At 41.8% G+C, this 26,462-nt stretch overlaps 1 long non-coding RNA gene across 1 annotated transcript; it reads right to left on the bottom strand.

Moving 5' to 3' along the window:
- Positions 1-6,967: 6,967 nt before the first annotated feature.
- Positions 6,968-26,142, bottom strand: LOC122788838. Its single transcript, XR_006362749.1, has 2 exons — positions 16,560-26,142; positions 6,968-16,503 (listed from the first exon to the last, which is right to left on the bottom strand). It is a non-coding gene; the product is annotated as an uncharacterized LOC122788838 (long non-coding RNA).
- Positions 26,143-26,462: the final 320 nt, after the last annotated feature.

The raw sequence follows: 26,462 nt of genomic DNA, 5'->3' as shown, positions 1-26,462 counted from the left end.
GGTCTTTCTGTTGAAGAGGTGACTTGACTCCCTGCACCTTTATGAAGCCAAAAGCTGCTCCCCATCCCACATCTGAGGCTTCTGTGAACAGCTCCTGATATGGAAGAGATGGATGAAAAGGGAGCTCTGGATTGAGAGTCAACTGCTGAATTCACCACTGACGTTCCTGCTTGAGACATGGAAGAGGAACTAAGAAATCGAGAGGATGAGAATGCTGAAGCCAAACTGACTTTAGAAACCACTGAAGTTTTCCAGTGTGGAGTTTGGCAAAAGGGAGCATAGGAATAGTGGAAGCCATAAACCACAGAGGTCTCAGAAATTCCCTTGCTGTTACTGAGGTCAGCGAAAAGAATTGAAAAAAAAAGAAATGAGAGGAAAGGCCTTGGGAGGAGGCAGGGATGCCAACATAGAAACAGTCTGGATCCTGCACCCCAGAAAAACATGACCCTGAGAAGGAGTCAGAAAGGACTTTTTGAGATTTACAGTGAACACCAGGCTCTGCAGAAGGGAGATTATAAAATGAAGATTTTGCAACAAGATCTCTGGAGAGGATGCCTGAAACAGGAGGTCATCCAAGTAGGGAAAGACTTGGATCCCACTTAGCCTACAAAAGCAATCATGGAAGCAAAGCATTTGGTGAATACCCTTGGGGCAGTGGAAAGGCCAAGGGGCAAAGCAGAGAAATGAAAATGTCAGGAAGCAACAGAGAAATGTGAAAACTTCTTGAAAGGGGATGAATTGGGATATGGAGATAAGCATCCTTAAGATCCACAGACACCATGCAAATCTGAGGAAGCAAAAGAGGGAACAAAGTCTGAAGGGCCAACATTCGAAAAGAGGAAACCTTCAAAAATGTATCTAGATGACAGAGGTCTAAATTTGGTCTGTAAGTACCCTCTAGGAAGATTCCCCACCCCCTTTGGGAACTGGAACTTCTTAAATAGTACCCAGAGTCAAGAGATCCCGAAGCACCCTTGGAAAGGAGGACAGCTGTTCCTGAGGGGGCAGAGGAATACCATAAAGAGGGAAGAGATTTCCAGACATGAAATACCCTTGGTGGATGATGGACAGACAGCCACAAGTCCATAGTAATCTTTAACCAAACAGGGAGAGATAGAGAAATATGGCTGTGAATAATAAGATAGTGAGACAGCACCTGGTTCAGAAGACTTCTGGGGCACAGAAGTGTGAGTAGCTTTTGCAGGAGGTGCCTGCCTCCTACCTTTCTTGCCTGAGGTGAGGGCAAGATTGCCTATGAACAAGGTCTGGCTTATTAGGGGTAATTTCAATGAAACTTGGGTACAGGAGAAACACAAATGTGTTTAATTTCCTGTAAATGCTTGCCCTGATCCTGAAGGGACTTAAACAAATCAGCAGCTTCATCAAACAAGTGTTTATTATCCAGATGAGCATCCATCAAATTAGCCTTAATATCATCGGGCAAAGGTTGAAGCTGAAGCCAAGAATATCTCCATCACAGACCCAAAGGCAGCAACCCGAGAGGAAACATCTGCTGCATCATAACTGCACTTGATGGAATGATGAGCCACCTGGAAGGAAGTCCCTAACAAGGATAGAGCTGAAGTCTTCCCATCAGAGTCTGGAAGATCGGAAATTACCTGACTGGCCTGGGAAAGAAGAGCCAACATGTACTCCACTCCATCACTGTAGACACTTGTCTCCAAAACAAATTTTCTCAAAAGGAGTATCAGGACTAGTAGATTCCTCTTCATCAGACCCATAATCTAAAGGAGAGGGAATATGACAGGAGAAACCAAGGTATTTCTCATCTGAATCTGCCTCCTCCTCAGAGGAATCCTGTTCACTAGGTCCTTTAAGGGGAGTAGAGTACCAAGGTGGAGCTGGAACATAAACACCATGAGGAGGTTTTAAAGCCATCAAAGCATTAAACAAGTCCCTGAATGAAATGTTGCCATTCACTCTGTAGGTCTTTAGAAGCTGTAGTAATACGTTTAGTTTTCTGCTTTTTCTTTAAGGGGACATCCTCCTTATGAAATGTGGAAGGCTCTGACCCTGGACAACATTCAATAATTGTAGTATGAACTTCTTCCCTGAGTAGAATTTGAGGAAGATCCCTAGGTCCCTCGGAAATAATCAGCAGAGGCTGCCCCTGAACATCTGATATGGAGGTCTGCAAGGCCTCCAAGAATGTGGCTAAAGTTGGATCCCCAACGGCCTCTAAATGAGTCATGGTCGAAAAATTTAACATTGGAGCCAAGCGAACTTTCAGCCTTTCATTTGCCTTGAGAGAGATGTCCAGCAGAGGCTGTATAGCAGAAGAATCTGGCCTAGCCTTCTTGGCCACCTTCTTCATGGACAGCTGCCCCTCAAAGCAGGAAGCTCCTTCCATTGTGGTTTTAGCTAAAAACCTAAGATGTTGATTCTCCAGATACTAAACTAAAGAAGAAAGCCTACTACAGAGGGTTTGGGGAACAAAAGCCTGACAGACTGAATAGGACACACAGTCGTGGGAAGCACCAAGGCAGAAGCAGCACTGCTTGTGACAGTCTTTATGTGGAAACCTGTCTCCCACACTGGCATTTACCCTTCTTGGATGATATGAAACCAGACAAGCAATAAAATATAAAAAGATAAGATACAATAAACTCCAATGGGGCACTGATCTGCAATGGCTTGGTAAATCGCAAATAGAAAGGGCCTTCAGAATAATGATCAAGAGATGGTGTTTGGACTGGTGGCGAAGAGGTCCTGAGGATGGTACGTCCTGCCACCTTCATGCCCTACAATACGCAAGAAGCATACTTGTGAGTAAAGGCTTTGGTATACTGGCTGGATGCCGGACCACCCTTGGCAGGGGATCCCTTTTGTAATGAATACTGCAACAGTAAAATGGAAGGAAATGACAAACTGCAAGATAGACCTGGAGAAAATGTGAAGACCAATGCACTAGACAGAAGAGGAGATGATAATAAAGAAGAGATGCTAGAAGAGGAAGGCTCTTAAATGGCATTTACCACCTCCAACGAGCCAGATTTCCAGGGAAAACTTCCCCAGTTTGTACAAGTCAAAAGACTTTGGGTGGCTTTACAAAGTGAGGGGAGCAATGAGATCACACAACATACATCTGTGCCTATGGCCTGAAGCATCAGAAGAAATGAATGAATGATAGGTTCCATTTCATGAAATAACATAATAGATGTGGATTTTCTGAGAATAATCAGATATCACAGTCTCAGGATCTGATTCTACTTACTTGGTGAAAAAGCTGGCAAATAAACCATGAGGCAAAAACTGATCAGTAAAAGTTTTCCATTTTCTCCTCCCTACAATTACAAAGATTTGTCCTTTTGATTTTTATTTATTTACTTATTTCCAGTTTGGTGACCGGGGAGGTCCACTGGGCTCAAAGAGCCCGTTTTCAGTGGAGGCCCAGGGAGAAAAGCTCCATAGTACAAAGTATAAACTACATAATTCAGACTACATAGTACAGAGAAAAGCTAGACACTTCAAAGTTAACAAAATACAATACACAGTAGCAAAAAGGTGCAGTAACAACTTGTAAGTATTAAATAGCAAACTAAGAACAGTTAAACTACAATATATAATACATATTTATATGTTTGTAGGTTGAGAACAGTAGTATAGAGTAAAATTTGTTCATAAGTTAGAAATGTCAGATAGTGATCTGAAAGTAGTTATCAAGGGATAGATCCCTGGTAAGTAAGGAAAAATGGGACTTTTGAATGTCATAAAAGTGATCATGAGTTAAAGATGTTATGTAGGTAGAGAGCAGTTGCACTTCCAACTATGGGTGAGGTATGAATGGAGCTGGGTTTTGAAGTGTTCAAAGTTTTCAGAGATTAGTAAAGATGGAGGCAGAGAGTTCCATTTTTTGGCTAAGGTAAAGGACAGAAGTAGCTGCCCAGTGGGACGATTTGGTTTATACACTGAGATTAGGTTTTGATGGGCAGATCTTAGGGGTCTGTGAGGGGTGTATGAAGGTAAGATGTTAGCAAGTGCGGGACATGTATTAGGTTTGAAAATCAGCTTGTGGGCTTGTACAGAGTTGGAGGTAGTCCAGCTAACTGGGAAGTTCTAGCCACTGCAGCTGGTGGAGAGGTATACAGTGGTGAGTAGAGTATCTGGACGAAGTTGCAAACTTTGAGATTTTATTGTAGCGGGTTTCCAGTTTAGAAGAGTTGGAGGAAGATAGATTGGTTAGTAAGGGAGCACCATACATCAGAGAGGGTAGTAAGTAGGTTGAGGCAAGGGTCTGTTTAGTTGAGGGGGAGAGAAAGTGTGAGTTTTTACACAGCATGCCAAGTTTCTGATGGGTTTTCTTAATAGTTAGTTGAATATGGGCTATTTTGTTTCTTAGACTTTGGGTATTGATGGTCAGGAGCTTGAGGTATTTAGGGTTGGTAACATGGGTGGTAATGGGGGGAGAAGGATTGCTGCTGCTAGTTGGTCCTGGGTTGGGGTGTATGTCTCCTGCTAGGTATAGGTAGTCAAAGGGAATGAGAGCAGGGGTTTATATTTACTCCTCGAATTTTGTCGGAGGTACAATAATGCTTTGGGAATATGATGTTTCATTGAGTAGGATAGGAGATTTAGTTTGAAGAAGCAAAGTGGGTTTGGATGAACAAGAGAGGGGGATATTGAGTGAAAGTGAGTTGTGGTAGAGTGATTAGTTTTAGGGGAGATGGTGGAGTGACGAGGGAATAGGAAAGAAGTGGGTAGTTTGTAGGAGGTGGCATGGTATAGTGTTATTAGAAGTAGTATGCTGAGGGAAGGGAGGAGAAGGGTGTGAAAGGGCATGGTAAGGTTTAGATATAAATTAATAGTTGAGGATTAGGTGTTGAGGAAGTAGTTGGATGTAGGAGAGTATGATAGAGTAGGAGGGAGGTGTATAGAAGTGTATACAATGCTTTACGGTTTGGGAAGGGGGTGAGAAAGTATTGGCGGATGGGAGGGGTGGTGATAGTGAGGAGATGTGAGTGGATTGGATTGGACAAGTGGGAGGGGACTTATGGCTAGAGTAAGTGTAGGAGCACTGGGGGTGGGTGGGAATTGGGGGTAGAGTAAGGGAGCGGAGTGAGCCTGCAGGGCGAATGGAGAGGGTTAGAGCAGGTAAAAGAAGAAATTCCAGAGACAATCAGTAAGCAGCAGACTCCTGAGGAGCCCTTGGAAGTTCTAGGAGAGTGGGGTATGACAGCTCAGCTGTATAATTGTTAAACTTTGTTTTCTTAATATTTGTTTCACTGTTTGTTTTCTTTTTGTTTCTAGGTGGGAGGGCTGCAGTCCTATAGCATGAGCCGCCCCTGCAGTTATAGCTAAGAAACTACATTGTAGACTAGAATTTAATAAGAGAGTGAAAGGATATGGGATACAACAAAGGCCTAGTGTAGTATGCCACCAAGTGGACAAAAGGTAAAAATTCAGTTAAGCTAGTGAAATAGAGAAAGCTAGAAAAAATGGGTCAAGTAATATGTGCAATGGAGACAGGACTTTATTCCTATGGGACAGAGCTGGGTATGGCTGCTGGGTACCTGGCTCAGGAGCATGACTAATACAGACACTTATTTATTTTGCGTTTTTAAAAACAAATTCAGCTTCACAGTTTGGTCAAGGGGTCACACATACTTTTCCTGAATCCTTTTGAAGGAGGGAGTTAGAGTAATGGCCGACAGGTTTCTTTAGGGATGTAGATGAGCCAGTTGAGATTATTTGAAGGGGTCCTTACAGACCAGGCAGGAAGGTTCTCAGGTCTTAATGCAGGCTAGGCAGTTAAGAGAAAAAGACTCAATGGGAACAGGGACACGCAGCAGCCAGGAAAGATGCAAGATAATAAAGATTCTTTTCAAATTCAAGGAAAAGACAAGAACAGGGAAGGAATCTCATTTTTTTTTTAAGAGGAAGGAGTAAACATATGCTCGGCATCTCACTTGGTATTATTCTTCCACCCTGGCAAGCTATTTTACAAACAGAAAGTTTTTTAACACTACTCTCCTACATATGCTTGGTAGTCTTATTTAGCTAGAAAAAAGGACTTGGTGACAGGTCATGCTGGAGGCCCATGCAGTACAAAACAAAAACAGTGTGAGTAGTGGGCTAGATGTGCTCCCTGCAAGGTTATTTCATTGGTGTCAAAATTAAGTGTAGTCATTGTGAACTGTACAAAACATACTGAAATTCAGCAAATCAGATGGTTCCTGGATCAGCCCAACTACAGACTTAGCAGAATAGAAACTGAAAGGAATACATAAGCATCACTCATACACACGGTCAGCGAATGGCCAAACACATGCTCTAGGAGAAGTCCTAGTGAATGTCAAAGCTCTAAGACCAAGCCAGTCCTAGCACCAGACAGTGTTGACTCAAAGTGCAAACTGCTGTTAACACCTTGATGTAAGGATGGAAAGCTGGAGGGAGAAACTGCATTTTGCCATGTTTTGCAAGGGAATTTCATAGTGCTTTCTTTCAAGGTAAATAACTATCGTACAGAAGCAGACCTCAGAGTCCACTGTCAGATTCTGTATGGGACTGGCCTCAAGCAGTGGACAGCACTCATGCACTTGCTGTTAGACGATACAGTAGCGACACTGGGATCAAAAATATAATACCTGAATTACTTCTTTGGAAAAGCACCTGCTCAAAAAAGGGACTTTAATACAGAGCACAGTGCATTGAATATGTTAAGTAGAGGAAGCAACAAAGAACCAAAGAGATAGTGAGCTTTTTTTTTTAAGTTAAGCCTTGTTTCTGCTTAGACTTGAGGCATGCAGATATGGTGCGTCATTGGCGGTATCCAGTTTAATGGCCTGATGTTTTAAGTTCAGTGCCTGGAGTCTGGGATTACCCACAGATCAAATGGTGAAATGGTTGTGTTCCTGCAGGTAATATCCCAAAGATTACTTCTGACATCAGCTAATGCTTGCGCACTGCACAAAACACTTGAGCAGAAGAATTTCAGCAAACTGCAGAATTAAGTATTCATTATAATGTTTTATTTAAACTGAAAATACAGCAAACGTAAAAATTCTGGCAATGTGGTTGCCATGCACTTTTATTATTTTTTAAAATTATGCTTATAAAACATTCAAAGAAAACCAGAAAATACTCAACAATGCCATGTGTATGTACTAAAAAACAATAATTATGCTGCTGTTCCCTGTAAACCAAATCAATGTAACAGAGGGAACTGATTTTAGAAAGACTGACATTCTATGCTTTGAGCAAAGACTACTCCACATTTTTTTCCAGTAATGACACCACACCATGGGATTGGTGTCAGAACTGGAAAAGAAGGGAATAGATAAAGTTATCCCAATGGAAACAAAACAGAAGTCGTTTGACTAAAATTAAACTAAACTAAAAATGTAAAAACTGCAATGAAAGAACTTCATTATGCAAACAGGCCTTCAAGATGCTTATACAGTGCACTGAGAAAAGTGCATTAAGCAGTTAGATCAATAACTTACTCATGCTTACATAAAACTGAAATAAGGCACAAGCAATAATACAAACAATAAAACCTCTTAAGACTTATGAACAAACACAATATATAAAAAACACTGTTCCCAGTGTATGACATGAACACTTGTCTACATTCTCTATAAATAACAAAAGCCAATACTTTTAACTTTCATATACAAGTACTACAATAACCACAGGTGATCACAAAAATATTTTAGTCTTTAAGGAAACTGATTTGCACATCAGGCTGCATACATTTATCCATGCACATCTACAGAGAAATTTTAATGAAGTCTGACTTTTAATGTGAATCTTATTAATAAAGGCATAGTTTCTAATTTCACAAGCACAGCCCTGACATAATTCTTACAACCCTTTCAAGACTTATTTTCTTTTTACCTGAATAATTCAGCCCCTTGAACAGATTTGTTAAAGCTATAAGACTGGAACTGATTCAGATGTCTGCCAAACACTCATTCAGACATCTGAGAGATAATTAACTGCTCTCTTACTTTAAAAATGACTTTCTGCTCTTCTTCTATGATGCACTAAACTGAAATGATCCACATGTTTTTAGAGAGAATGTCACTAAGTAATCAGAATGCAAAATGTACAGCTCTGACTCACAGCTATTCAATTCTGAATAACAAGTTACTACAACAAACACAAACTCTTTAGAAGAGTACATATGTTTTTTGTCAGTGCTGCTAACGGCAAAGCACATGTTACTGCCTGACTGTCTGGAACTGTCCTAGTTTGTGTATTTGAGCCAGAATAAAAAAAAATAATAAAAGGTGTATAAATCAGAGTAAATAACATATACATTACAGGACTGTCCTTAACTGGTCTAGAAGTATGATAGCCACCATTTTTCTCAAGACGGCTACTTTTTTCCCCTCTGATGTTCCCTCATTTGGGGGCATGAATACTGTCCATTTCAGCGTGCCCTAATATGAGCCTCAGCAGGACATTATGCATACCACTTTAGCCTTTGCGTTCACCCCTACCCACTGAAAAAGAAGTTATGTTCTTACCATAACGTTCCATCTGTGTTGTTGATCTTCACTCATTCTTGAGTGATGGGTTCGGTTCTGAACCCTTGGAACCGACTCGGCCATTATACAAAGCTCACACCAGCCAATAACTCCTGAGCTAAGGCTCTACCCATACTGCCTCTCATCCCATTACCTCCGATGGAGTTTGCCTACCACGAAGAAAATATGGAAGCTCTGTCTGAGCAACAACCCTACAAAACCCCAGGACTAGTTCTGAACCTCCAGGAGTCTGTAGGAGGGTGGGATGTCAAAAATGAAAGAAGACTGACAACACAGATGGAACGTTGCAATAAGAACATAACTTCTTTATCTGATGTTGCCATTCATTCATTCTTGACTGATGGGACAGAGTCCTCAGCTACTTTAGATCCTGGGTGGCCCTAAGGAAGGATACTCCTGAGCATCCTAGTGCCAAAGGATGCTCTTCCCCTGGAGATCATATCTAATTTGTAATGAGTGATAAAGGTATGAGGGTAGCCCAAGCTGCAGCTGCACATAAGTCTTCCATAGGTCTGGAATGGAAGACCACTTAAGTGGTAACAGATCTCATAGAATTAACACCAACTTTTGTTGGAAGTTTGAGTTTATTCTGGTTGTATATAAAAGTAATGCAGTCTCTTAACCATTTTGACAAAGTGACCTTTGAAACCAGTTTTCCCAATCTGGTGTCTGAAAATGATAGAAAACGTTGGTCTGATTTTCTAGAGGCTTTTGTTCCATCTAAGCAGAAATGTAACTTCCTGTGTACATCCAACATATGCAGGCAGTATTCTCCTTTGATTGAAGAATTTGGAAAGAAAACTGGTAAGTCTATAGTCTGGTTAATACTGGACTCTGATACTACTTTAGGAAGGAAGAAAGGATTGGTTCTGAGTGATGCTCTCTCTCTCTGTGTGGAAGAAGATGTAGGTATGATTCATGCACAAAGCCTGTAACTCTGAAATTCTTCTAGCAGATGTGATGGCTACTAGGAAGAGGGTCTTCCAAGATAAAAACTTGGTCACAAGTGGCTGCGGACTCAAAAAGCTGACGAACTAGGGATTGCAAGACTTAGGACAAATCCCAAGGCACTACTGAATCTTTGAAAGGTGGCTTCAAATGTTGAGCACCTTTAAGAAAAAATTTGCAAAGACGATGGGACATTAATGAGTGATTGTTGAAACCCTTATGAAAATTCAAGATGGCAACGAAATGAACTCTAATGGTAGAGGTTGAGGCTCCCAATTGAAATAAAGTAGCCAAGTATTCCAGGACCTTATCTACTGGAGCCAAGAAAGGATCAAAGCCATTTGCATCTGACCAAATAGAGAATCTTTTCCATTTGTCAAGGTACATTTTTCTGGTGGACGGTTTATGAGAAGCCAGAAGTATCTTTTGCACTGGGGGGGGGGGGGCAAACTGTTCTGCCTGGCAATCAGTGGAAGTGGAGAAACCAAGCCATCAGCTTGAGATGTTGGAGGCTGGGATGCACCAAGCCCTGAGGGTGAGGTAGTAGGTCTAGCGTTGGATCCACAGTCCACGGGTGGTGAACCAGATAAGGCCAGAGAAAGGGAAAACAGACAATTTGGCCAGTAAGGTGCAATGAAAATCATTTCACTTCTCAACCGTTGGGCTTTGTTTAGAAATTGGGGAATTAGAGGAATTGGTGGAAAGGCATACAGCAGTCCCGGGAGCCAATCAAGAAGTGTATCTCTCAGGGACTCTCCACAAGGGGGAACTAGGGCAAAGCAGCTCCTGCATATGTGGTTTATGGGAAAGGCAATCGCAGCAAGGCTGACCCCATCGACAAAAAATTTTCGTCACTATGTTGGGATTAATAGACCACTCATGAGGTAGAAGGATACACCTGCTTAGTTTGTCCGCAATCACGTTGGAGGTCCGCAGAATTTGCATTGCTATTAGAAGGCGGTTGGAGGCAATTGCCCATTGCCAAACTCTTAGGGCGTCCTGACATAGTTGTTGCTGTACCAGACTACTGACATGTTGTCTGACTGGATAGCAACCGTCCCAGATGGAAGGGCAGACTGGAATGCTTACAATGCTAAAAGCACTGTCCTCAGTTCTAGGACATTGATGTGCAGATTGGCCTCCTGTGGCTTCCCTGAAAATGACCGTAGTCTGTAGTCACTATGGCTTTGGATGAGAGGGGGAGAAGGGACTCCATAAATCTGCTTCTGGCTTCATCCATCAAGATGAATCCATCTTGCCGTTATTAAGACTGGATGAGACATGGGATGAGTTAGAGTGACCATTATGACGTTAAGAGCCATTGAAGCAGCCTCATGTGATAACTCACTAGGGGGACTAACGTTATTGCTGCCATGGATCTGAGAAGTTTTAGTACCAGAGGAGCAGGGACTTTGTCTTGAGAGGAATCACTTGAAGATGCGATCTCAACTTTAACAACCTGTGATGAGGAAGGGAGGCCACGCAGGTTTTCGTATTTCCAGGTCCTGTGTGGAAGATAGCTGTGATTTTTTTGTTGTTGCTGATTGAAATGCCTAAGAACTTGGCAAGCATAGAACTCAGAGGGACAGTGAGGAGATAGTTGTCTAGATATGGAAACATGTAGAATCCCTGTAGCTTTAAGTGAGCTGCTACAACTGCCATGCATTTGGTGAACACTCTGGGGGCTGTGGTGAAACCAAAGGGCAGTGCTTGAAGTTGATAATGACTGGCTCCTAGCCAAAAATGGAGATGGAGCATTTGCCCATCTTTATGTGGTAATACGCATCCTGAAGATCTACAGGGCACATCAAATCACCCTTCCCTAGAAAGGCTGAGCCATGACCATTCGGAATTTTGTCTGTTGTACAAATTTGTTCATTACACTGAGATCCAGGATTGGTATCCAGTCCCCTATCTTTTATGGCACTAAAAAGAATCTTGAGTAGAATCTGGATTCTATTTGGTCTGGTGGTACTGCTTGGGTGACTCTTTGTGAAGCAGCTTTTGAATTTCTAGTGCTGCTATATCCCTCTGACTGGGCAGAACATCAGGGATTCACCTTTGGAGTTTGGGGAAAAGACTGAAGGGAATGCGATAACATCTAGTGATTATTGTCTGCACCCAGGAATCCGATGTTATTGCAAGAGAGGCTGAGTGGTGCAGAGAGAATCTTCCCTGACTGCTTCCAGAGGTAAGCAATTGGGCCACCACTCAGGAGGGCTAGTAGGGTTGTCCAGAAGAAAATCTCTGGAACCCTTGGTTGCATGGACCCCCTCTGCCATGGGAAGGGCATCTTCCAGATGAGTTCCCCCCTCTGCCCTGGGGAGAATACTCCCATGTGTGTTCCAAAAAGGCCCTTGGGTCTTCTTGAACCACATCTTTCCACTCCTCTGATTCCTAGAGTAAGGTCTTTGTGGAGTGGAAAAACACATGCCCACAGCAGAAAGGGTCTTTCTGTCCTTTTCACACCTGGCTAACGTGTCTGTAACTTTTGGGCCAAACAATGATGAAGCAGCAACTGGATCATTGACAAAGGAAGACTTAAAGGGGTCTGTAAAATCACACAAGCGCATCTAGGTGTGACGCTTAATGGCAACGCCTGTACCCACTGCTCTAGACTTCCCTTCGGCTGTATGAGCAATAAGCCATGTGGACGAATTTGAGATAGACTCAAGGGTGGCAAGTTGAGAGGCAACCTTATCTTGAACCTCATTAGACACTGCTCCTGTAAGTGTGTCTGAAAGCTCAGTTATCAGGTCCCCCTGGAGTCTAGTGAAGTGTGCCAAAAAGTTCAAGGACCAAATACTGCATGTCAATGAAGCAAAGACCCGCTTCCTAAATCTGTCCATTGTCAGCAACTCTTAGGAGGATGGACAGTTGAACTCTCTTTGGTGAGTTCCTTTATGGTGGTCACCACCACCACCATGGCATCCACTGCTAGACCTTTAGACCAATGGGTGTAATCCTCAGGCACTGAAAGAATCTCATCCGGTCGCCAAGGAATTGGTTCTATGGTGTCAGGAGCCTTTCATGCCCGCTGTATAATCAGTTTGATTAGTTCATCAGCAGGCGAGGTCACCCAAGAAGTAGAAGCCAGGCACAAAAAGCTTGCAAGAAAACAGATTCCTCTGAGGATGGGTTTGAGGACTTCCAATCACCCCTCTGTTTTAATATTTCCAGGATGGCTCCAAAGAAGAAATCTTCAGGGGGTGACCATTATCCTTCATCGTAATCTGTATCTTCAGTGACTGATACTTCTGGGGAATCCAAGTGCTTCCTCTTGCACAATCTCTTATGAGGTGGCTCCTCATGAGGAAGATCCGAGAAGGACTCCAAAGAGAGGCGACCCTGCACTAGGGTATAGATTCATATATTATTACTAGGCTAACTACCCTTGTGGGCCATTTAAAGCCTAGCCAATTACCCCATGTGAGAATCAAACCCTGCACCTTATGTCTGTAAGGTAAACTCCTTAACCATTATGCCAAATCCCACCCAATCTTGCTGCTCTTGCGCCCGCTGTCCCAATGTAACAGATTGTGGCAGCTGCAAACCAGAGGAAACACAAAAATGGCAATCCGAAAGGATTGGTACCAACTGGCAGCCGGCTGAGGCTAGGGCTCTCTCCATAATCTGGAAGGCAGGCTCACCCGAAGAGGGATGGGAGCCTGGAACCAAGAAATGCCAACCTCTGAACTGGGGTTGCACCTCACTCCAACATGCCGCCCTCCAGAGCAGGAGCTGGGAGAGGACTTGAAAATGCCAAAGAACCAAGAGCCATAGAAAAAAAATTGGAGTTCGGTTGCATGGGTGCGACGGTTCCAATGGAGCTGAAGACCACAGAGTAAGTTCTTATAGTGAGGGGAGATCCACAGTCAGTACTGAAGCAGCTGGCACCAGGAGTGTAGAAGCAATGAGCTCCAAGACCTGGGGAGAGGTTGAAGAAGGAATATATTATTTATTTACTTATTGACATTTGTTAACTGAGTGAGTCCAGCTGAGCCAGGGGGCCCATTTTCAGTGGAGACCAGAGGAGAAAATCTCCAGAAAATTAACAATTATTACAAAAGTTACAAAGATATAATCAACACAAAACACAAGTCTACTAGCAAGCAACAGCATGACATAAGTCTATTAACTGGTAACAAATCTAGAAATATTAAAAAGACAGAGTATATTCAGTGGAGTGTTATGTACTATGTACGAGTTCTGGGACAGTAAGCCTTGGCTCCGGGAGGGAGATCTGAGAAGGTGCAGGGAGGCCTCTGGGTGTCCAGAGCTGATCCACTAATCTAACTATATTCTTTTGTGATAAACTCCTGGAGGAACGGATTGACATCCCCAAAGGAGATTCAGGTCTTTTTACGAAGTGACTCAGCTTTTGACCCAAGAAGGGGTCTACTGAAGGGGAATATCTAGTCCTGGAGGTACTTAAATATCGACCTTTGGCACCATAATCTGTTGGATAGAGGGTGAGGATGGAACCGAAATAGTAGAAGTTACAATTATTGGTGCCTGGAAGGTCGTCATCGCCGAAGACATGGTCAGTACAGAGGATGGTTGGGTACTTTCAATAGAAGATGGCACCATAGCAGATTTTGTTGGTTTTGGTGCCAGAGCAGAAGCCAATTATATCTCAGCAACTTTAGCCTTCGGTTCTAAAGAAGGTGTCATACCCTGAGATATTTGAGACTTGGAGTCAGGTACCTTGGGTGAAGACGGTACCAAATGGCTCCATTTTTTAGTGTCAGTTTTTTGGAAAGTTTGACGTCTCTGCCTCAGAATGAGCTTCACCAAATGGACATTTTAATAGTCCTTTAAGTATCAGTTTGTTACGTCTCTCTGCAAGAGTTCGAGCACTGAAACCCTAACAGAGTTCACAAGGGGGTTGAATTTCTAGATGAGGGACACCCAAACAATACAAGAAAAATGCCCATCAGAACTAGGCATCTTTCTGCCACAATCTTTACATTGCTTAAACCCAGAGGTTCCTTTCTGCTTCTCTGCCATGCTGTCCAGTCAAATACAATGACATGCCCACACATGCATACACTTACTCAAAGAAAAAGGGGAAAGATATAAAGGCTTCTTTTTTAATACCAACTATGGTACATAAGAAATACCCAAATGAGTGGGTAAAAGAGAAGAAAATGGCAGGAAAAGTATACCAATGATGGTATCAAAGAGTTACCAATGGTAAACAAGAAGGAGAGGCCCAATACCAGCAATGGTAATAATAGATACCCTGAGGTAAATACGATTGAAGGAAATATCAATAAAGTCACTAGCAAACAAAAGGGAAACAGTTATTATTATACAATATAAGGTAGAATAATAGGCAAAAATAAAAACTTTTGAGCACTTAGCTGAGAACAACATCTGATGCATCCAATTTTCTACACGGCAAATGAGATCTGAGGTAACAGTAAGACAGACAGTATGGGTAGGGCCTTAGCTCGAGAGTTTTTGGCTGGCAGGAGCTTTATATAATGGCTGAGTCAGTTCGGAACCGAACCCATCAGCCAAGAATGAATGAAGACTGACAACATCAGATCAAGTATTTCCTAGAAATTAAGACAAAGCAATGAAGTAATGACAGCTACACTATAAAAGGATATAACAGTACATACATACCTAACTAGCTTGAAGGAAACTTTAAACACACATTGGACAGAGGTGCTGCTCAAACAAAAATCAATGACAGGAAGGTAACCATGATCCAGTGAGAAAGATCCTTTCATAAATCAAATGATATATCAAGAAAGTATCTGTTTCATTGGACATCTGGGACTCTTCTTTAGTGAATCTACATTTCGGAAGAACTCAAAGTAGTATAAAGAAGACAGGGAGTCAAGTACCAGATGTCCAACAAGCAAAAAAACCCAGAAGGGAAAGTCCTGAAGGGCAGAGATACTAAGAAAGGCCAACTCCTATTGCCATGTTTCAAGTAATAATGCTTAATATATACAACCAAGTGGCCCGGTTGTCATGTTGCACAGAAGTATGAATGGGGACATTCCTGAATCAAACAATGGAAATAACTATGTCTTGTCTCTAGCACAGTGACTACTGAAAGCATTATTTTCCAATTAATGGTTTGCTGATGACAGAAGATAATGAAGTTAGCAACTACCTGGAGAGTTTCTTAAATACCAAAACAAATACCTTCTCCCCTTGAATCAAAGGTAACAAACAGCTGTCACCCTTTCCAGAGTTCCTTCACTCATTTTAGGAAGAACCTGATCCAAATGAGTACATCCATGCTGTGAAGGGATCTTTCCTGTTTTTTTTGCCCCTACAAAGAATGGATTAATTTAAGGACAATTCTGACACTATATTCGGGCACATGTGGGTTAAACCTATGGGGCTTCTAATACCTGTGAAAAACAGGATATGGTTACCTACAAATAAGGGCCTAAAGCTTTGAAAGCTTGCAAGCAGATGTGATGGCATTAAGAAAGGGTCTTCCAAGAAATGAACTTCAATGATATCGATACATCAGGATTGAGGGATGGTCATTATAGTCCATTAATTATACAATTCATGTCGTAAGCAAGAAAGAGGTTAAAGCTGGGCAGAGGTGAAATACTCCTTTCACCTGTACATTGACCAAATGGGGAAGTACACAATACTCTAATGGAAAAATGGAAAACTTCTTTCACTTGCCAGGGTACCTATATTTGGTGGAAGACTTCCTGAAAATTTTGATAACTTCTGACACCCCTACCATAAGGTCTATTTGACTCAAAGGGTCTATAACAGGAGCCAAGTTTTTTTTTATTATATTATATTACATATAAACAGGATCCACACCTTAAGTGCAGCAGACTGTCAGGCCAGCTGTGATAATATATAGGTTCCTATGTGAATACTAAACTAATTGCCCCAAATTGATATTGTAAGCCTAGCTAATAATCTGAGGTCAGAATCAAAACTGTAACTTGCATCTATGAGGTGAAGACCTTAAACATTATGTCAAACCCATCCTCAACACAAATGCACCTTAACGGATTTGAAACCATACCTTTGTCACTCATATTAACTGAACCAGAGCATTAGCCAGGTGTGCCATGATGGATTTCTTGTACCAGCAGGGACCTGAAAGCCTAAATCCACACTGTTCTCTGCCACCAAAGGGAAGTGAGGATACATTTTGATATTCCTTTTTTCATTCCACTGAATTTAGTGATTAGTGTGGAATATGGGAATGACATCACAACATACAAAAATAGGTTTGGCTCTAGAATGGAACCTTCCCTTGAACAGCTACACTGGAGAGAAGAGGAAGCGAATGCAAAGTGCAATCTCCTGAAAGGCAAACAGTACTTCTGGGAAAATCAAAACCGGACAACTTACAAACCCTTCAGTTTTAGGACAAGACTACAGAAGCAGCTCAGGTAGTTTGACAGCATGTCCCCTTGTCTGTGGGCCATTGCCAGACCATTAATGCCTCAGTACTTGGCAAAAACTACCCTTGCTTGTTTTGGTATCACATGACAGTCTGGTTATGAAGGCCAACAAGGAATGGCTCCAGAAGCACCTTTCCCTGCAAAGTCAAACTGGGACTTGGTGAATCTGGCAAGTAGCCACCTTCTTCAGGGCCACCACTTCCCCTGAATTATGAATAAGCTGTGATGGGCTTTCCACCCTGCTAGCCAACTGTCCATCATCTGGATGGGTGAGTCTTGTCTACTACTCCAGAGCTTTACAACGTTTTGTCACCAAGAGAAGATCCAACAGTGTATATTGATTAAGTCACTGAAGTCTCACAGTCCACTGCAACATCCACCTCCTCAAGCATATGAAAAGTACCAGAAAACTCTGATGGTCATCAACCAAAGGATGCAGAAGCTTCTGAATAGGTACCTCCACTGCACCTTTAATCAGGTTGTCAATGCCATGAGAAAAAGGTGCTCTCTCTGCTAGCAGGAATGACAGACACTGAAAAGTGCCCAGCTCCACACAAATGAAAGCAATCCTCTTACAATGAAACAGATGGGACTCCTACCACGACTGCAGGAGTGGAAGCATCCACTTCAGAAATACCATTAGGAGTTCTCTCAATGTGCCCACCAGAAGTCAGTCATCCAAAAAAAAAGGAACACATGTAATTCCTTCTTCTGCAAGGCCTCCTCCACCATCATTAACATCTTGGTAATCTCTGTGGGTAAAGAAAGACCAAACAGCAGCAGTTTGTATTGAAAGGGGTATCAACACACAGCAAACAAAAGGGAAAACTCCTGTGTACATCCCCAACAATGATGTGCTAAAAAGGCAATTATATTCAGCAACACCAAAGAGACTTTCTATGTCTGCACAGTTATTACCATCTGGGAGTTATCACCTGAAACTTATACCACATGTAGTCACTGAAGCTGTTGAGGCCCAGGATGGGACAGAATTCCTCTGTTCTCTTCAGAATTAAGAGGTGGAAGAAGAATCCTAGGCCTTGTTTCAAAGTAGGGACAACCTTTACTCCCTTTGAGGAATAGGAGTTTGGGCATGTGCCCAGCTCTGTGGAGACTGTCTGGTCTCCAAGCAGGACCTTTTCTAAGGGAGAACCTAAAAGCTCTAAGATGTGGCCATCTGTAACCATCCTGAGAACTAAATGGTTCATAACAGCTCTCCAAGACAGATAAGCTTAAGGAACAGCCCTCCCAATGGCAGCCCTAAATGACCAATCAGGACTGCTGGGATGCTAAAATCTTTTTCCCTCTATACTCAAATGACACTGGGGGGTGAGAAGGATAAGACTGCAAGGGGGCTTCTTCTTGCAGGAATTAGCTGGATCTCAAAAAGTAGGGGAATAAGCAAGGGTTGTAAAAACCTTCAATAGGGGACAAGGAGTTGTTTCCACCATGTTCTACGAAGGTTGCCTGAAGAAAATCTCCCGCCATACAGGGCTATGCTCCTCCTTTGGTCAGAACAGCATCAATCATGCTGCCTCTGTGCAGACACATGTATGAACCTGCTAACCTAATCATACCACCAGCACAGTCAAAATGTACACTGAGCCACATGATACTACACTGTGGATACTGTACATGGAGCCAAGATCAGCTGTTCCTTGAACCTACAATCAATAAGGGTTAAAATATTTTCTAGTACTTGATCCACCAGGGAGAACTTAAACCTGGTCAGATGGAACAAATAGTTAAAGGAATTTACTCAAATGTATCAAAGAAAGACATCACCCTGTATAACCTGTCAGATACTTCAGACTCCTTGAAAAATGGTAAGGCGGCATAATGTTGCAGCCTCTAGGCCCCTTCCAGATTGGAGTCCCCCGGCAAAGGTTCACTCTATGATGCTTGCTCAGCCTCTCAGCTACTTACCAGTGACTAAAATAGGGCAACCACCATCTCTGGAACTTTGGAAGGGGAACCTGGGCGTTTCTTGGCATAAATTATATCCTTAATGAGGGAATCCATGGGGAAAACCCAGGACGATGACTCTTTCCCTTTTCTGTGTACCTAAAACATTTTGGGAAGGAGGATGAATAAGAGCTACAATGCCATCACTGGACTTCAGGAGGGATCAAGAGGAGTTAAGAACATATTTATCTGTCTTAGATTTCAACATCCCTTGACTTATCACAGTAGTCCAAAAAAAAAAAAAGACAGACACCAAGCCTCTTCTACCTTCAGAATGGGTGCGTTTCTGCATGGTTAATGTGCAAGTACATTTATTTATTTATTCTTTTTGTTCACTAGATTCTTACCACTAGGCTAGTGGCCTCTCTTCAGGGGAGTCTCAAGGTGGTATTTATACTAATACAATAAACCTGGTCAGGACATCTGGGAACTTTCCCCACTCTTTTTGACAGGTGCTGTGGACCTATTTACATCCAACTGAGCTACCACCATTTCAAGCAGATGGACAGTGTGTGAATGAACATGTGATGGGTAGGTACCAGGTATTAGCCAAGAAAGTACTGATCACTGAACCTTGATGGAACTTGTGGGAGGCCTGAGGAAAACAGTCCATAGTCCCAAGTGTGATAAGGTAGCCAGATTCCACAATCTTTATTGGCCAATGCTGGATGAAAGGGATCATGAGTCTTGTCATGGTCACCTGGATAGGATTCCATTCACTCATACAGGGCTTGTAAAGGGAATCTACCTTGTTAGGAGACAAGAAGACTGTATACCTAAAAGGCTACATAAATGTCATTCTTAATGACAAGCTGGCATTTTTAGGATCAAATATGTGTGGACTTTAAAAAAGTGCAATGACTTTCAGGCATCAAAGGACTAGTGTACAGAGATGTGCTTGCCTCAGATCACATTGGGACAGGGCAGCACTCCACATAATTTAGTGCTGATATCAGGCTACCAATCCTACTAATTTTCCATACCAAAGAATACCAATCCCATTAGATCTCGCACAAAGGCCTGAAATCAGAGACCTACAACAAAAACCCTACAGGAAGCTTAAGGAGAAGAGCCCTGCTTCTTAAGTGCAACCACATTATCCACTCCAGGATACTAGGAACCACATATCTCAGGAACAGAATGGCCATGACTATATTCTGCCCATTGAATCAGGGATTGGAGGCGCTTACATCTAAGAATTACACCCTCAAGGTGGTTGCTGAGATTGTACCTCTCAATGACCTTTTGTCTTTTGCAGAGGTGGAACATAGGTGCAATCTTGTGTCCTTAATATCTGAGGATGAAGTCCTCATAATGTAAGCCAGTAAGACCATTTTGGCAATGGACATTCCTTCAGGAGGGTGTGAATAATAGCTGCCCCCCATTTCCTTTGTCTTTAGACAACATACTTTCATAGGTCTGGGGCTGCTGGATTAAGACCCTACTGCATATCCCTTCACAGACTGGTCTCTCTTAACCATCACAATCCTTTCAGCAGCAAAACAGAACAGATTCTTCTGGAATTTCCAGGTGGCCAGATTCAAAGCAGACACATATGAAAGTGCCTCACATAAGTTCCATTTCCATGCACTAGTGAGAATACTAGCGCAACTCCTAGCTCATTTGACATCCAGATGAATAACCTTAACAGCTTACCTGCTTTAGCTATTGAATATCAGAACTTCTGCAATGTGAATAACAAGACTTAGGTTTAAACTGTTCAAGCAAAGAAAAGTAGTAGCTGGCTCTGGGGTCAGAATTGCTCTTCTGTGGCAAGTGATGTCATAATACACACTGGCAGGGGGTACTTACAGCCCTGACCACGGTAGCTTTTGAGAAAAACAGGCCAAATTGGAGTAGAAAGATCAAGTGAAGAGCGTTCCCCACTGTTAAGATCAACTGTCATGTGAAAAGTCTAGATTCAGCATATCCAGTAAAGACAGAATATATATGCAAGTGCTTAGGGACCATTACCTTATTATACCACATTTGCACGATCACATAGCAAGTGAAATAAAGGGCAGGATGGTCACTTTCTTTACAGTTCTTTCATGCAGCTGGCTCAATGAGACAGTACTGAATTGGAACAAAAATATGTCAAATAAAACACCAGTAAGAACTTTTGGAAAAAGAAATCCAGTAACAACTGGGCTAGAGGAAAGAAAGCAAACCTGTTGACCATGATCCACATGAAGATGCATTTTTATTGTGGAAGTAATTTCTTTGTTATTTTTCTGTTTTCTCCAGGGTCACAGCATGTCAGTTATGAACTCCAGACAAACCGAACAAATTCAGCACAGCAATTTTATATCCTGACCAGCCTGATTAGAATCAAAAAAGAGCCAACTATTTCTATTGATAATGACACTTCAGACAATTGTGCTGCAAAAACTTCCAGAATATGTAAATGATTTTTTTGGACAAAAGTTTGTTTGAATTTGTTAACTAGGGTAGAGCACCAGTCACAAATGAGTGATTCTGGAGTCTCTTAGAAACCTCTAGGATGGAGAAGGTCCCTAATGCTTTAACACTTTTAGGGAAAATGATTTTGAGAACTACTCGGCTAAAATGCATTCCAGGTCTGTTTATCACACTTAGCTACAATATTTCACAACCCATAAACTCTTCCTTTGACAGAAGAAAATATTACATATCTACTGTATTCAGATCTCTCTGAGTCACTAAATGGAAACAGCTTTTCACCTGTTTAACTTCCTTATAGCATCAAAGCTCCTTTTTTAGCAAATCTGTTAAGGAATTAAATTCACCTGCTCTCCAAGTTCATTTTTCCCTCCAATGCGACCCGTTAAAAATGACTTACTGCTGAAGTCCCAGTTAGAAGATATTTCAGAATTACATTCAGGTCCAAATAATCTACAGAGAAATGCACACTTTATCACAGGATAGACTTACATATTACTCAAACAAAACTTGGCGCACACTGAGATTCCCATTCCTATAAGGACTAAGGAAAACCTATACACAATGCAAAATGTGAGTCTGTCAAATAAGAGATGAGGACATTGCAGCCATACAAGGTCATCTCAAAACAGGGAAGTTTTTACCACTTCAAAATATAACTTGGGTCCCCAAGATAAAAATGGGGAACAGAAAGAGAATTTTAAAGGTGGAATACTCAGGTAGAAAGTCTGAACCTTTTCAAACCACTCTACTGACACTTGCTCCATGGCAGGCTGCAATGGCCAACAAATGGGGCTTCAAAATATAGCAGAGGAAACCTCTAGAAATGGACTAACCACCATCAACTGGAAAACCTAAGGGCAACTTGTTTCCCCTTCTCCAAACTGGAGATTCTTGAAGACTTCCCAGCAGGCATCGGAAGACAATAGCTAATACTATGCATAATACATGAATGAAATTTTTGATATTTACATATAGTATAACAGATTCTACCACAATGAAATTGAAGAGGTGGCCACAGTGACAGCTTAATGGGTATAGAGAAAATGCAATCCATGACAGATGTATCATACATGTCTGGACACTTGGGGGCTCAGTACAACCTGGATTAAGGTGGGAAAATGATGCGAGCTTTGCTAGCATACAGGGATAAAGCTAAGACTCGGGCAATCCACTTTGAACTAATGGATCAGGCACCAGTTAGAGTTGGCTCTCTACCTTCCAAGGGTAAGGGTCAAGGGATGACATGGTTGGTGCAAGACCACTCCCAGTAAATCACGGCTGATTGCTTAGCTCAACCGCCACAAGACACCAGCACATGCAGATAGGTAGGCCAAAAACAAAGAGTAAGCCACTAGTCTCTATTGTCAGCTCTCTGACAGGCTCACCTCTTGAGAACTCTGCCTTGCCATTAAGTGAACTAGCAATTCTGACTGCCAGGCAAGAACTAGAGTATCAAGATTAACATGCAAAGAGTGTGACAAAGTTCATACGGGGTGCCACACTGCCAAGACAAGTTCAGCCTTAATGTGTACATAGCAGGGAATGGCAAAGAATATAACTTGGAAGAAGGAGCAAAGGTACTGAGCGGTCAGCAATATATTTTTGGACCTGTATGACACTAGAATTGGTCCACTACAGTGCTACACAATAGGACAGCATGCTAAACCTCCAAATACAGGTTTCAATTTAGAATCACATTGTGTATGTGTGTGTGTGTGTGTGTGTGTGTTGGAGGGGGACTGCTGCATTTTTCTTTAACAGTCCTTCACCAAATCCCACCTATGGCGTAGGTTAATTTGGAGGTCTGAACAGAATAAAGCATGATTCTCTTCTTAAATGGATTAATATGCAGATGCATTTGTTGTCTGATCTTAAGAAATGTCAGTAGAACAACCAGGTGTGCTCTCCATACAACACAGAAGACTCATTTTGTGAGGTCCAAAAATGAGATTCCATGTGAAAATTAGTACTTTGGAAGATGCATGTACAATTTGAGTACCACTCTGGTTCTCTCCAAGAGTCATACATAATGACTTAATACCACAATGTCCTAATACCGCACAGTAAACTGCATATCTTTGTGTGAAACTGAGTCATAGGAACATTTGCAAGAGATGCATACATGAGACAACACAACCAAGAATAGTCATACAAACAGGATTGTAATTAGGGTGGGGTGAATGGGGGAACTGCCCTGTGTGCAAACTGTCAGATGGCATGATTGGCAGTTGTAAACAGCTGCTGATCCAATGCAAGGGAAGTGCCAGTGTTGATATAAGCAAAAGCAGCTTAACTGTAGCATGGAACTCGTATAAACCTCCTGTTAAAGTTCAAAATTTTTTTTTAGTCATCTTCAAAAATATTTTTTTTTTCTTTTGGTCTTTAAATATGGAAGACATTTTTTTTTATTTGTACTGAACTTTTGGTTGAGGAGGAGGTGTCAGTCTGAAGACTGCCAAAGAGGGCACCAAGTGACAGAGCTATGGCTCTGCCTTCCAATGTACAACTGGGTGACTAAACATATGCAACTGCTGAACAGAAATGTGCCCACAAGTATGCTACACGCTAACATCCAGCACCATTCCAGAAACTGTTGTACTGTAAATTTTGTGAGCTTCTGGTTAATGCTAAAATCTGACTGTTCCATGACCATACCTCTCAAATATGGCATCATTAGGTATTAACACATTTTAACTACAAAATACGTACTACAGGGGAAAAAGGTAATTTCATAGACTGATATTTGGCATTTTTAAACAAACTTATAACTATCCTCAGTAACCGTCATGATAGTCTGTGCTATACAAACAGTATAAATGTTGCTGTGCTTTATTCCACTGCATTCAGTGCTTTTAGTTTTAAGTTTCATTGCTTGCTCAATTCGTGTTGCACATTTTGCTGAAAAAAATGTTTGGAGATATGCCTCTCAAAAGACTTTCAGCACTCGGTCTCTGATGAAGCCGTTTCTCTCTCATTCAGGATGTGCTGAATCACTGCAGATATGCACAGATACTACACGAATGTATTAGATATGCAAAACCACTAGTGTAGGCCCAAAGCCAATATCAAGAACCTAAGAATGAAAATCTACATATGCCTACATTTTGGATGAAACACGACAAGACGGCATGTATTTTGCACACTCAGGAAACAGCACCAATAACCCAACTACACCGTGGAACTGCTTTATTTGCACTGCACAAAGTTGTTGAGTTTTTAAGATTATACTAGTACTAAGATTAACTGGTTATTCCTGTATTACATGATACTTCCTGCTAATGGCTTTAATGATGTTAAAGAGCTCTATTTGTGGTTTACTGATGAGGACCTACTGCCAAAAGGCACTAGTGACTTAAGAAGCTGCTGGTCCATGCTATGCTATACTGTAAACAGGCACTGTTGATAGCTGAACTACTGAAAATCATATATTCTGTGAGAGGCAGCACAAGAGGAACCCAAGAATTTAAAGGCATTTTGGACATAAATAGGACCAACAAAGCTTCAAGCATAGCGTATTTGAAAACAAGAGAGCCTCTACTGACAAATGATCTCTGGCAACGACAAGATATCAATGGCAATATAAGCCAGTCACACAGGAACAAGGAAGGCAGTATTTCAGTATGAAGGATCCCTACATGTTTACATTAATGCTGACTTGACTAATGAAACAGGTGAAGGAGTAAGAATCCACAGAAGACATGGGAACAACAGAGACAGAGGGATATGGAAGGTAGGGATAGAGGGGAGTTACGACAATGCTAAATGCAACTAAAACACAGGTTAGGCAGGCATAACATACTATCAATAAAGGAAGAGCTCATGCAAAATGAATTATATACAAGTCTTCAAATCAGCACTCAGGACCTTCTTGGTTATGCTTGCTTCTGACAGCATACACAAACCACTGGTGTAACTACTTCATAAACTGTATATTACTGTATTTTATACAAGTGTACAGACCTCTGAACAATGGCAAATGTAGGATTTTGAAGTAATATGGACTAAACTGGACAGAATGGCAAGACTTGGAATACTTTAGGGATATGACAAGAAGTCACCACTCTAAAAAAGAAGACTGGAGGTATTAACACAATCTGCCACTCACTTAGACATGTGGTAAGTAAGAGTCTTTCTTTGAAATTTGACAATGGTCAGAATAGTGTTGGTACAACTTGAGTCACACATTATGATTGAGTCACACATTATGACTGGGATGAGGCAATGTCAGACATCTAACTTGTCAATGCGTGTCATTTTTTATTTTTTTTTATCAGCAGTTGGTACCGATGGGAAAGTAATGGACAAAGACATTTGTCTGCAAACAAGGGTTGGTTTTAGACAAAATAAGAGAAATTGTTTTACATTCACAGAAAATGAAAAACACTGGGGAAAACAAACACACCATTCTGTGACAGTAACAGCATAGACATACTTGGATGCTGGAATTGAATGTTCTCAGTTGAAACCACCAAGAATTAACTTTTGTTAATGAAGCACTACCTGGTTACATGTATATTTATACTTCTGGGACTTGTTAATACAACTCAGATAATCTCTAAAATTCAAAATAAAAAAAAATTCTGTGCTTATTATTTTCTTTTTGCCAAAACTACTCTGTAAACTAGAAAATCTAAGGAATCACACAGCCCAGTAACCAAAAGTAAAATGAACTGGACCAGTGATGCACATAAGTATATGCCCCTGATATAATTTAAAGTCAGGAAACCCAAAATTGTAGTGTGGCTATGACAGCCAGCTGATAACATGCAGGGCCCCAGCACAAGGCCCTTTCACTAACTGACAAGCTGACAGGGAGATCATGCCTGCTAAACTTGGCAGTCTTCTTCAAAACAGTCACCAAAGCCATAAATGAGGGGAAGACTATGCACACCTCCTACCCTGACCTAGCCAAAACCTTCAACACTATTTCCCACTTGGGCACAATAGACAAACTCTCCCAGCTAGGCATAACTCGTATGTCACCAGAAGGGTAGCTAACTGGCTCACTGATAGAACTCACTCAGTCAAAATAGGGGAAGCCACCTCTGGCAGTAGACCCGTAACAAGCTGCCTACCCAGAGGATCAGTCTTGGGGCCTCTACTGTTTGGGATATACTTTTCTGAGGTGCAAGACAAAACCAGTGATCTCTGGTTGACCATGTTTGCAGATGACTGCAATCTGGGCATTGTCAAATTCCCCTAG

Source organism: Protopterus annectens, chromosome 1.part2 (assembly GCF_019279795.1).
Source record: "Protopterus annectens isolate FY-2018-M chromosome 1.part2, PAN1.0, whole genome shotgun sequence".
Taxonomy (NCBI): Eukaryota; Metazoa; Chordata; order Ceratodontiformes; family Protopteridae; genus Protopterus; species Protopterus annectens.
Note: the sequence above shows the minus strand (reverse complement) of the source record. Positions and strands in the feature narration are given on the sequence as shown.